Source organism: Gracilinanus agilis, chromosome 2, assembly GCF_016433145.1.
Source record: "Gracilinanus agilis isolate LMUSP501 chromosome 2, AgileGrace, whole genome shotgun sequence".
NCBI lineage: Eukaryota > Metazoa > Chordata > Mammalia > Didelphimorphia > Didelphidae > Gracilinanus > Gracilinanus agilis.
The window spans coordinates 590,538,884-590,551,526 of NC_058131.1; positions in this window are offsets into that span (position 1 = coordinate 590,538,884).

A 12,643-nucleotide genomic window follows, 5' to 3' on the forward strand; every position below is an offset into this window, starting at 1 on the left:
GACACATTCTAGAAGTGTGACTATGGGCAAGGGCCTCTCTAAGACTATAATTTACTGAACAATGGCTGATCTATACTAGTAGAGAAAGTTTCCTTTCCAGGAATTCCCCAGACCATTAAAATCACAGGCCAGTCCAAACATGACAAAACAAGATGATATAGGCATAACCTTCATAACCTAAACACATTCTACCTTTCCAGTATTTTTCTTACTCATATTCATACACTCTGCTATTCAGGAACACTTGTTTCCTGCATGAGACATTGTCTCTTGGCTATCGGAATTTTCTTCTTTCTTTTTTTTGGGGGGGAGGGGAGGTGTGTCTTTTATTTTTTTAATTTATTGCTTTGGTTACATTAAAATATTCAGTTAGCTCCCTCCCACCTGCTCCTCCCCAATAAAAGAAGACATCATTTGACTATATTATATATATATAAACTATCTTACTTATTTCATTTATTAGTTTTTTTCCCCTCTGGAGGTAGACCTACCCAAGCCATTCTTTAAATATTTCTCAAACTGTATATAATATTCTCTTGGTTCTGCTTGTTTTGCTCTCCATCACTTCATATGGGTATTTCCATGTTTTCCAAAATAAATCTGTTAATCATTTCTTACAGCGTGGTAGTATTCCATCACAATCATATGCCACAGCTTGTTTAGTGATTGCCCTATTGATAAGCATCCCTTTAATTTCTACTTCTTTGCCACCACAGGGAACTGCTATAAATATTTTAGAACATATAGGTTCTTTTCCTTTTAGCCTGACCATCTTAGGAAATAAACTTAATAGTGGTATTGCCAGTAGAAAGGTATATACAGTTTTATAACTCTTTGAGCATAACTGGCTGTCTTCCAAGCCTAGAATATTCTCCTTCTTGCTTCCCTGGCTTCTTTCAAGTTCCAGCTAAAATTGATTCTTCCACAGGAAGCTTTTCCTGGTCCTTAATATATTAATGCTTTTCCTCTGTTGATTATCTCTAATTTATCTTGTATGTAACTTGTTTGTACAAAGCTGTTTTCATGTTGTCTCTGCCATTCGACAGCTCCTTAAGAGTAGGGACTGCTTTTTGCCTTTCTTTGTATCTTCAGTGCTTCTTATCATGATGCTTAGTACATTTTAGGTACTTAATAAATGCTTGTTGACTGATATTGTAATTCAAGATAATATAATAGATTTAATGACATTCATTTCAGACAACATATCATCATATTTATATACACTGGGTCCCTCCTGGGCACTAAAGATGCAGCCTTAACTTTCTCACTTTCCTCATTGTAAAGTAGTAGTATAGTGAATGGTTTGAAAGATTTACCAAGTTCCTTTCCCAAGGTATCTAATTTACCACTTGGAAGAATATGACATGAAGTCAAGACTGGGTCAAGTGAATCCAGAAGTGGAATCTAGAAAGACTTCTAGTATGAAACTGTTGTAGAATCATCTCTTCTTCGAAAACCACTTGATCAGTGTACTAAAAACAATTTAAAAAACACCCTCAATGACTATGTATTGCTGAAGTTTTTGACCTCAGAAGTTCTTGAAGTATCTCTAAAAAGACATTGAGAGAGCTTGATCAGTATCAGTGGCAATATCATCCACACTGATTAAATTATGAAACCCTAAAATCCTGAATGACTATAACTGCCTGACTATGCAAACAATATAATTACACAGAAATCAGTGAGCCAGAGGCTAAAAAATATGAACAAATTGCTCTGTTTTAAGATTGATTTACTGGTTACATATCATTACAGGCTAGAGCCCAGAATTAAATCATGTGATTACCAAGGAAATGTCATATTAATACAGCATATCAGGAATCCTGCTCATTTTTTAAAGTTAGATGGGCACTTTCGAAATTCAGCAGTCAATGGTGCAGTAGAAACATTGACTTTGAAGCTACTGACTCTGGTTCTCATTTTGGAAGTATGACAATTGATATTAATAAATTGAATATTTCACAAACATTAGTGCTATGTTAATATGCTTAATGTTTGTGATTAATATTCCCAAAATGCTAAATAGTGTTATGATATAGATATGTCCAAATAAAAGTTAGGATGCCATTCATTCTTTCCAGTTAAATACATTTGGCATCCTGGCAGAATACTAAATTTCTAGACATAAAAGAATGAGTTGGTGGGATGATTGCAGGTGAAAATATTGCTGATTATATCCCCTATATGCTGTCAGTGATTTAATTTCAGTGAAGTTATTTTATAGATTATATACTGATTCTTCTTTGGCTAATGTTGTATAATGACTAAGGAATGAATTGAATGAGATCCTTCGCCTATCTAAGCATCAATTTCCTCACATGTAGAATGACATGGTTGGAACAGATGATGTCTAGCTCTAAGTACTATGTAATCTTCTTAAAATGGGTAAAAATGTCTCAGTTTTTTTAAACAGTTGCATGTATCATATAAATGTCAGTGGTATTCTTAAACTTGAAAATAGAAATATTATAAGATGATTCAGCATAAGAAACTTTCAAAAGGTCTCAATAGACCAAAAATAGGTTCCTTCATGATTGATTCCTTTTAGACCTCTATGTTGTGGGCTTTGTTATTTTTGTAGATAGGACCATATGAAAATTTCTCAATCCTGAACAAAATTTTAAAAGCCTATCAAATGGATTGTTCAATCACCTACTGAGTAGAACTAGATGACAGACCTATATGCAATCCTTTTGGAGGGAGTTAGCCTTTTAACTTGACTGATGAAATTATATCAAGATCTAGTAGATATTGGACTTCAAAGACATTTTTCCCTACTTAGGGCATCCTGGATGAAGGGCGTATGCTATTTGTACCAAACTCCCAGGCTCAAGTGGTTTGCAAATTGACCCCTTTGTAATAGGTTAAAGGTTTCTTGCTAGATAACGGTGGTTCATTTTGATTAATTATGTCAGGGAATTAATGTATGATTACTAACTTTTAGCAGACCCTGCTCTTTCTGACCTCGAGCTGCTTGTTTGTATGGCTGGTTGTAATTTTCGACCGATGGGTTAGAAGAGGTCACTGTGTGGTCAGCATATTTTAAACAAAGAAAGAAAAAGAGAAGCAGAGGCCTCAGATCTGAATGGACACACTGCAGTTCACAGTCTTGACAGGAGAGATTTGTTAAGTGTTTTAACAGTGGGTTTTTATATATTTACTCTTTCCAATAAAAGATTCTTCAGCAGAGTGGAGAGTGGACCTGAAAAGATGTGGAGAATAATTTAACAGTTGAATGTTAGTCCATAAATTTCACTTCATACTGTTTTCAATGGAATAGAACCTTGTTAAAGATTAAATTAGGCAGAATTGAGGCTTGTCTTGTGATTGGCTGAGAGAGTTAGAATGAAGGAATCTTGTTAATGAAGTGTTGTAGTGGTTGGCTTATAAAGTTCTAAACACTTGTGAAAGTGTAAGCATGGATAATAAAGTAATGTTATGCTTTATTTTATTCTGCATAACTGAGGGACTAAGTCAATTCATTCTTTGATTTCAAAGCCTACATATAGAGAATTATTTGATTCCTTTGGGATTTAAGCAGGGAGAAAGAATGGAATTGGCATTAACTAATAATGTTGATGGCCCACATTCCCCTCTCAGCTATTGATGCACAACTCCATCTGACCTCCACAATGAGATTGAGTTATAAGGCTTTGTTGTCTTTAATAGGAGTTATGTGTGTTTGTGGATAGATTTAGGCCCTAAGGGTTTTGAGCAGAAGCCAAAGGGTTTGCCCTTAAAAAAAGATCATAATTCTGCTCTTGGCATTATCCTATGGAATATCATCATCCAAAAGCCCTCTGCCTGATGTGCAGTTTCTTGTTTCTCAAATAAGAACATGGAGACACCAACCATAGGGAATAAAGAAAGACATCCAAGAGAAAGGGGAAAGGTAAAGGAAGATTCAGAAGAGAAAAGAAAAAGAAATTATTTGTGGTTATCAAAGAAAAACTAGGACAGATAATTGCTTTTTTTATAAAAGATTTTTCAAAGTCAGAAAGTACCAGAAAGAGGACCAAGATGGTTTGGTTTTGGAACAAGGGTTACATAAGACAAAACACAGTATTGAAAAGTAGAGACATCTGAAGAAAATCAGAAAGAATTGAAAATATGTAATGTATAATATGTAATTTTTAAATGTTTCAAAACGTTTAATCTGTGAGAGTATTTGGAAATCAAATAAGTGTTGGCATTTAGATTTGAGTTTGTTAAGCCATGAGCCAATTGGAACAGCTATGTAACTTTTTAGCAATAGGCATGCTGACAATTGCTGATCTTCCATAGCCTTTATGGACAACGTAATCACAATTACAGTATTTCAAAAAAAAGCCCTTTCAAAAATTAGAGGTGTTGATGACTTTAATGGGAACATAGACCATTTGTCGGTTCCATTATTGCAATTACTGTCTGGCTTGGTATCTTCTCTCTGACAATAGCTAATGTTGTATACTTCAAAGAAAGATATAAACCCTCCAATAATGCACTTATGGTGCAATTCACATCTAGCTCCTCTTTTTTTCTATTGTGTTTGTCCCTTCCCCCCAAATACATACACTGTGATGAGTTTGCATTTCGGTGATTTAAATAGGTGGTCTTGCACTTGGAGTATCTCCATGAGAGTGGACAGAAGCAAAGAAAAGGCCATAGGATCATAAATCCTATGCTTAGAAGATCAGAGAGAGGTCATCTCATCCATTTCCTCGTCCCTAGGCAAGATTGCTCCTAAATCACACCACAGATGGGTGACTATCCTATTATTAAAATCTTCCTAGAAAGAAATTCCTTAAGTACCCTTTATGGCATCTCTTGGGTTTTAATAACATGGTTAAAAAAAAGCATTATTTTTTCTCTAACCTGAATCTCTCTTTCTGTGATTTAAATTTATTTTCACTTGTTTTTAGCTTGATGGTAAACATCTGTGTTTATTTATTTATTTATTTCTCAGTAAAGTCAGATCATTGGATATATTTTGAAAATATTTTCATCTACAGATATTGAAATAACATGCCTTCTATTTAGTCAGTTTAGTCTGACTATATAAAAACTATCATTTTCTTTCTTCTTGTATCTTTATATGATGCAGTACATACTGTATGACATGGATGAAGGCAATAGACAGATGGTGAAGTCCAAACCTGACCTCCATGTGGGGAACTTGCTTCAGAGCAACTCACCATTAAAGATGAAAATGAGTTTTCATTCACGTTGGCTAGAGATAGTAGATTATTTATAAACTATGTAACAATATAACAGATATTATCCATTTAATTCCTTGTATTGTGTATACAGTTGCAAGGACTGAGTATAATTTCCGAGGTTGCTTTTGATCATTATGATGATATCATTAAACTTCTGTTTTAATTATAATGTCCTATATTTTTTATGGCATGTTCAAATTTCCACAGGAATTTGCACTTATAATCTCACAATTACCATGGGAGCTAAGTAATGCAGGTAATATTATCCCCATTTTACAGTTATAGAAATTGAACCACTGTGCAGTTAAGAGATTTACCTGTGGTTACATAGCTAGGAAATATAAGTCTAGTCTTTTGGAATTCCAAATTCAGCATTTATTCAGCATTAAAATGATTTTATCTGCTATTGGTCTGTGCCTTTACTGGGAAGACTTGGGGAGCAGGATAGTGAGAGGGGCATAAAAGTACCATGAGACAGACTTGTAAATGTAACAACCCAAAGAAGCTGTTGTATTTATTTAATCAACTGATTTCATAAAGTTTGGTACTGAACTAACCAGTCAAATTCATAGCTGAATCCTTCATCCAAAGGTTATGATATCCATTTTTGTCTGGTTATTAACTTATCCATGCAAAAGCTTAGTAATATAGTATCAGTAATGATTCAGTAAGAGTTACTTTACTTGACTCCTATACTTCAAAAACTTCTACAATTCTAAGGAACAGTTAGTATAGGGACCCACACAAGCAGTTTCTTAGTACAACAGGTACCTGATGCCCCTATTTATTTGGGGCATCGGACAGTATAGGAGATGTATTCCAGTGTAACAGTACTGTGATTCTGGGCATCAGGAGTGCAGATATGTTCTATTTGGAGGTGATAGAAAGATATGAATAACAGTGAACAAACATTAACAAAAATGATTTCAACAAAAATTGGCAAGCAGAGGCCAATTTTCAATTTCTTTTCTGTAGCATAGTTTTTTAGATGGAAACAATTTGTTATCTGCATACTAATATAGTGCCACTTTGAGTTGGTTTTTTTTTTGAAAAGCTGAATGAACTTTAATAATTCTAATGACAAAAATAAACGATTTCCCAAATGTTATTAAGCTCTCGGAAACATATTATTTAATTTGGCTTTACAAAGTCCTATTAATCCTTCTGAACAGACACAAATACAGCTACATGCTACAACACAAAGTACAATAAAGGTTTGCAATGAACTTTAAAAGAGAAAAATATTTTGTGTGTGTGTGTGTGTGTGTGTGTGTGTGTGTATGTGTGTGTGTGTGTGTGTGTGTTTTAAAGCCAAGACAACCTTAAACAGAACTTCAAAACTAAAGTGGACAACAATGAACACAGAGTCATTCTTTTTAATCACAAACAAAATCTATCACATATGTTCTTTTAACTAAAGTTTATTAGAAAGAAATTGCTACTAGAGACCCACATGTTAACTCTGACTTGGCAAGGTCAGGCCAGGGCAATAAACCCTTGAACCTTACAAATATGCAAAGCTGACATAAATAACAAATTAAAGCCAGCCAGGTAGAGGACTCTAGTTAGTTGGTTGCTAGAGAAATTCCATCTCCAGCCAGTAAACCCCTGTTGACTTGTGAGAAAAACCTGGTCTTACCCCTTCTGTTCGTTGCCTATTAGTCTTGCATCTGGAGGTCACCTTGCTGTTTCCTGCTGAGATAAATTCTTATAAAAATGATTTTCCAGCATTATATGCCATTAGTTCAATATGTTATTACTTATGTGTTATTATAGTATGTTAGAAAAATAACATATATATGTGTGTGTGTACACTCACACACATACATCCGCACACACATAGGAGCATCCTTAGGCTTTTTTTTCTTCAAATTTTAGAGCCATCAACAATTCAGTCTGTTGGGTTTGCCTAAGTAGTCAGCTGTGAGATGTGGCTACAGAAACAGTTTAACAAAGGTGTTGGGTAGTGTTTTGGACTGGTATAATATGTGAGCATTAAAGGAGATGAGTAACACTAATTTGCAAAACAAAGAAAATAATTTGTGTTTGAAACATGTGTTATTATGTAGAGTTTCAAATGAAGCCAAGGAATGAAAGATCTAAAAATTGGGAGGAAGTAAATGAAGAGAAATAAATAAAATATTGTAGTTCATTATAATTTAAATGGGTCAGGAGGGTGACTGCTCTAGCTAAAGATTGAGGCCTGGAGAATTCTAAGGGATACTATTATATAGTCTACTTGATAGAAAGGGAGCCTTGGAATAAGGAAGAACTGAGTTTAAGTTCCTGTTTCTGACTAGTTTTGGTAATGGGATCTTGGGTACATCAGTGTCCCAGGGCATTTTCTAAAAGGATTAGTTGCAGTGAAAATTCCTATCTATCTTGGTAGAAGACTTTTCTTCATTGTGATTTCCCTTTATTAATGAAATTATATGTCTGGCCCAATTTATGGAGGAATGAACTATATAGATCACTATAGCACCAAATTACAATAGTACCACTGTCCCTTTTATTAAGCCAAAGTTTTGAATGATATGTATTATAATAGGCTTAATCTTTATAAAAAAAGTCATCCTATCTTTTTAATTTTCATATTGGAGCTTGTTTTTGTATATTCTCCAAAAATCTGACCATAGAATGTTAACAGGGAATTCCCACTATAATGAATGGCTTTCTATGATAGAGGAAGATTTCCTCTGATGAAAGTCCTAAATAAAGTTGTGGCATATGATTGTGATGGAATACTATTGCAATATGAGAAATAATAAGCAGGGTAATTTTTTTCAAAAGGAAAGAACTACATGAAATTATAAAGAATGAACCGAGCAGAACCAAAGGAACAGTGTATACAGCAACAGAAACATTGTTTAATGAATGAATTGAGTATGTTCCTCTCCAGAAAAAGAACTGGTAAATAGAAACAAGGAAGACATAGTTATATATATATATATATATATATATATATATATATATATATATACACACACACACACACACACACATATCTTTTTGTTAAATGATACCTTCTCTAGCATGGGGCGGAGAGGAAAGGTGGAAGACATTTTGGAATTTTAATATAATAAACAAATAAATGCCTTTAAAAAGTCCTTTTGATACATTTATAAGTGTCCCTTGAGGTGAATATTATCTCAAAAAATCTCGACTATCACATGTACCATTTATTTTCTCTCAAATACATTTTTTAAAAAAAATCTTATACTTTTAAAGCTACCATGAATTAATTCTTTACATTTTTAAGAAAATGAATTGAATTTTTGGAAATATTTTGAGAGTCACTTGGGAAGCAAAGCACTGAATAATCCCACAAAATAAAATTCTATATATTTATAGATTATTATAGAAGTGTTATATTATTTTTCTAGTAATATCTTATTATATATTTTCCCAATTATATGTAGAAAAATTTTAACATTTGTCGTCTGACATTTTTGTGACTTAAGTTCTCTTCCTCCATCCATATCCTTTCCTCCTCCTTGAGATAAGAAGTAATTTGATAAAGGTTATATGTGTGCTATCAGGCAATATTTGTCATGTTGTAAAACACACATATCACATATACAAGAAAAAAATAATGGAGAAAATAAAGTGAAAAATGGCATGTTTTAATCCACATTCAGACTCTCAGTTCTTTCTCTGAAAATGGATAGCATTTTCCATCAGGGGTCCTTTGGAATTGTCTTAAATCATTATATTGCTAATAATAGCTGTCATTCACAGTTGAACATCATACAATATTGCTGTTAATGTGTAAGATGTTCTCCTAGTTCTAATCACTTAACTTTGCATCACTTCATACATATCTTTCCAGATTTTTTCTGAAATTGTCCTGTTTGTCATCTCTAATGGTACAATACAATTCCATCACAGTCATATACCACAACTTGTTCAACCATTCCCCTATTAATGGACACTCTCCCTGCCATTTCCAATTTTTTTTGCCACCACAGAAAGGGCTTCTATAAATATTTCTTACAAATTTTTACAGGTACTTTCCCCCTTTATTTGATCTCTTTGGGATACAAACTTAGTAAGACTCAGTAGTGGAATTGCTGTATCAAAGGGTATGCACAGTTTTACAGCCCTTTGTGCATGATTCCAAATTGCTCTTCAGAATGGTTGGATCAGTTAATAACTTTGGATCAGTTAATAATAAATCAACAGTGTATTAGTATACCAATTTTTCCCACATCCCCTAAATCATTTATTATTTTCCTTTTCTGTTATATTAGCCAATCTGATTGATGTGCAATGGTATCTCATGGTTGTTTTAATCCATATGATTTATTTTATTTATAATGTATATTCTAATGGACATTACTAGTTATCAGTATAGGAATCATTTTCTAATCAACACAAATAAATAATTAACTTGTCATAAAAAGTACAACTCAATGTCAAATTTGAAGAAATAATATAATTTTGAAGGTATCTCATGAAATTGGGGCAGCTCCAAACTGCTAAGTTTAAACAAACTATTGGTAATATGAATAGAAATTAGTAAATAAACATTGATAAACATGATCACCATTTCCTAATGAAGTTTATTTCATTAAATTATTTTCAAAATGATGATTACTATGGCTAAAATTTATATAGTGCTTACTCTATGTCAGGCATTATGCTGAACTCTTTTTAATTATTATCTCATTTGATTCTAATGACTACCATGTGACATGGGCGCTCTCGTTATCCCCATTTTATAGATGAGGAAACTGAGGCAAATAACATTGAGGTAAGTCACCTCGTGAGTGTTACAGAGTCAGTAAGTGTCTGAGACCAAATTTGAACTCAAGTCTTCCAGACTTTAGGTTTAATACCCTATCCACTGAATCACTGGCTGCCTATCAAAAAAAAATAGCCTATAAATGACTTCACCTGACATATTCTATTTCCTTGCCATTTGTAGAAAGATGACCACCAATGCTAATACTGTTTAGTATACAAATTTATTTGTGAAATCTTATGAAAGCTGGTAGAAGATTATGGGCAACATTCCTTCATAAAGCAACAAGATGCAATAGAGAAAAAAGTTAAGCTTCCATTAAACTTGATGAGAGATCTAGTTAAGCCAAATCATCCTGAGAACATTTGTGAAAGAAACTAGAACAACAAATAGAAAAGTATAAAAATCTATAAAAATGTCTATTTTTAAATTATTTTCTAAATCAATGTTGACAAAGACACTATATTTGCACTATAGCATCTTTGTTCCTATGTGCAACATGTGAAAGTAGTATTATTAAGAAAAATAAACTGGCATAACAATATGAGAGACCAATCATAAAGAAAAGAGCTCTACAATAGAGGTGACACAATTTTGATTGTAATGAGAGACTGTATTTCAACATATCTTAAATAGGACAATAAGAAATGCTTCAGAGAAAAATCACACATTATTACTTCTATCACCACTTCTACCATTACCCCCACCTGGCAAAAAAGGTTATTAAGAAAATGTTTTAGAACTACAGTATTCGCGTATATGTGACTCACAAATGCTTTATTTCATTTCAGCATCAAACCTGACCTAGGAGACTGCTGGTTTTAAAGTCATCCCTACAACAACTTCCTATATGATTTTTCCACAATGTTATTCTAACTATTCTCTACACAATGGCTCCCTATTACCACCAGGATCAAATATGAACTCCTCTGTTTAGCATTTAAAGCTCCTCATAAGCAGGTCCTTTCCTACCTTCCATTCTTTATATATTTCACTCCCACTTATGCACTCTGATTAATCCATACTCTTCCTCAAATATAGCACTGTTTGTCCTGCATAGATGATTTTATGTTGGCTATTACCCTCACATAGAGTGCTCTGCTCCTTCACCTCTACTTCTTAATTTCCTTGTCTTTGTTAAACTTGACGTGAAGTTTCACCTTCTGCACAAAACCACAAAACATTCCCCAATTCCCTCTCCTGCTAATACCATTTCTTCAACTATTGAGTATATCCCCTATTTACCTAAATCTTTACATATAGCATTTAAGCTTCTTGAGGGCAGAAGCTGATTTTTGCCTTTCTTTGTTCCCCTTAATGTTTAGCATAGCGCTTGGTGGATTGTTGTTGTTCTGTAGGTTAGTTGTGTCCAACTCTATTATGACCCTATGGGCTTTGGTCTACAGGATTTTCTTTGCAATGATACTGGAGTCTTTTGTCATTTCCTTCTCCAGTGTGTTCCCATTTTACAAATTTGGAACTGAAACAAAGGCTAAAAGACTTGCCTATGGCCACATAGCTAATGTTTGAGGCCAGATTGAAACTCAGATCTTACAGACTCCAAGTCCAAGTTCTCTATCTATTGCACTATTTAGCTTCCCCTAGAGGCAGATGGCTGGTGTTTTGATAGTAAATGCTAAATAAATGCTTGTTCACTGACTTATCTGATTGAGTAAAATGGTGCCTCATATACTGTCTTTTGACAAGGTGCCTCCCCTGCATATATTAAAACATACACGATTTCTTAAAGGATGGTATCATAGAGATAACTGATTAATTTTTGATTAAGAACATCAGTTAAGGATATAAAATGGCAAGATACCTATCAAAATTATTTGTTACTATTGTGAGAGATATTCAATTCAGAGTTCAAATTTAAAAAGAATTTTTTATAAATTGTGATGTCCTTCAGGTACTCTTCTTTGCAGCTCATATTGAGCTAATTGAATCACTTCCAGGAAGACTGCAAAGCCTCTTAAAAGAGATCCAGGTTGCCCTGAAAGAGTTTAGTCCAACACAACACAGGGGAAACCAATTGAATAAAGGATTTCTTTGTTCTATCAGTGATTCCCAAAGTGGGCACTACCACCCCCTATTGGGTGCTGCAGCAATCCAGGAGAGAGGTGATGGCCACAGGTGCATTATCTTTCCTATTAATTTCTATTAAAATAAAAAAAATTAATTTCCAGAGGGCTAAGTAATGTTTTTTTCTGGAAAGGGAGCAGTAGGCCAAAAAAGTTTGGGACCCACTGTTAGATTATGATATGCAACTGGAAGGACGATCCATTGAACTAGTTCATTAGTAGTAATAAATATATCTGACACCTTGGACATATTTTACCTAGAAATAAGGAGGAGCAGAAAGAGGATAAAGAAGAGGAAAATGGAAGAGAATAAGCTGAATTGCATTTGGGAAAGGGCACAATGTTTCTAATGACCCCAAGTTTCTCCTTGAGACAGTCATTTCTTTCTAACCACATTATTCCAATAAAATTACATAGTCTTTAGAGGAAGAGTTGTGAGTTACCCATAGGACAATGATGGTATGAATAAGCTGATGCACCTTGCCAGCAAAGGTAGAGAAGTGATAGCAGGGATAGCAGCAGAAAGGTTTTAAAAATATAACTTTGGAGAGAGAGAGAGAAAGAGAGAGAGAAAGAGAGAGAGAAAGAGAGAGAGAGAGAGAGGGAGAGAGAGAGAG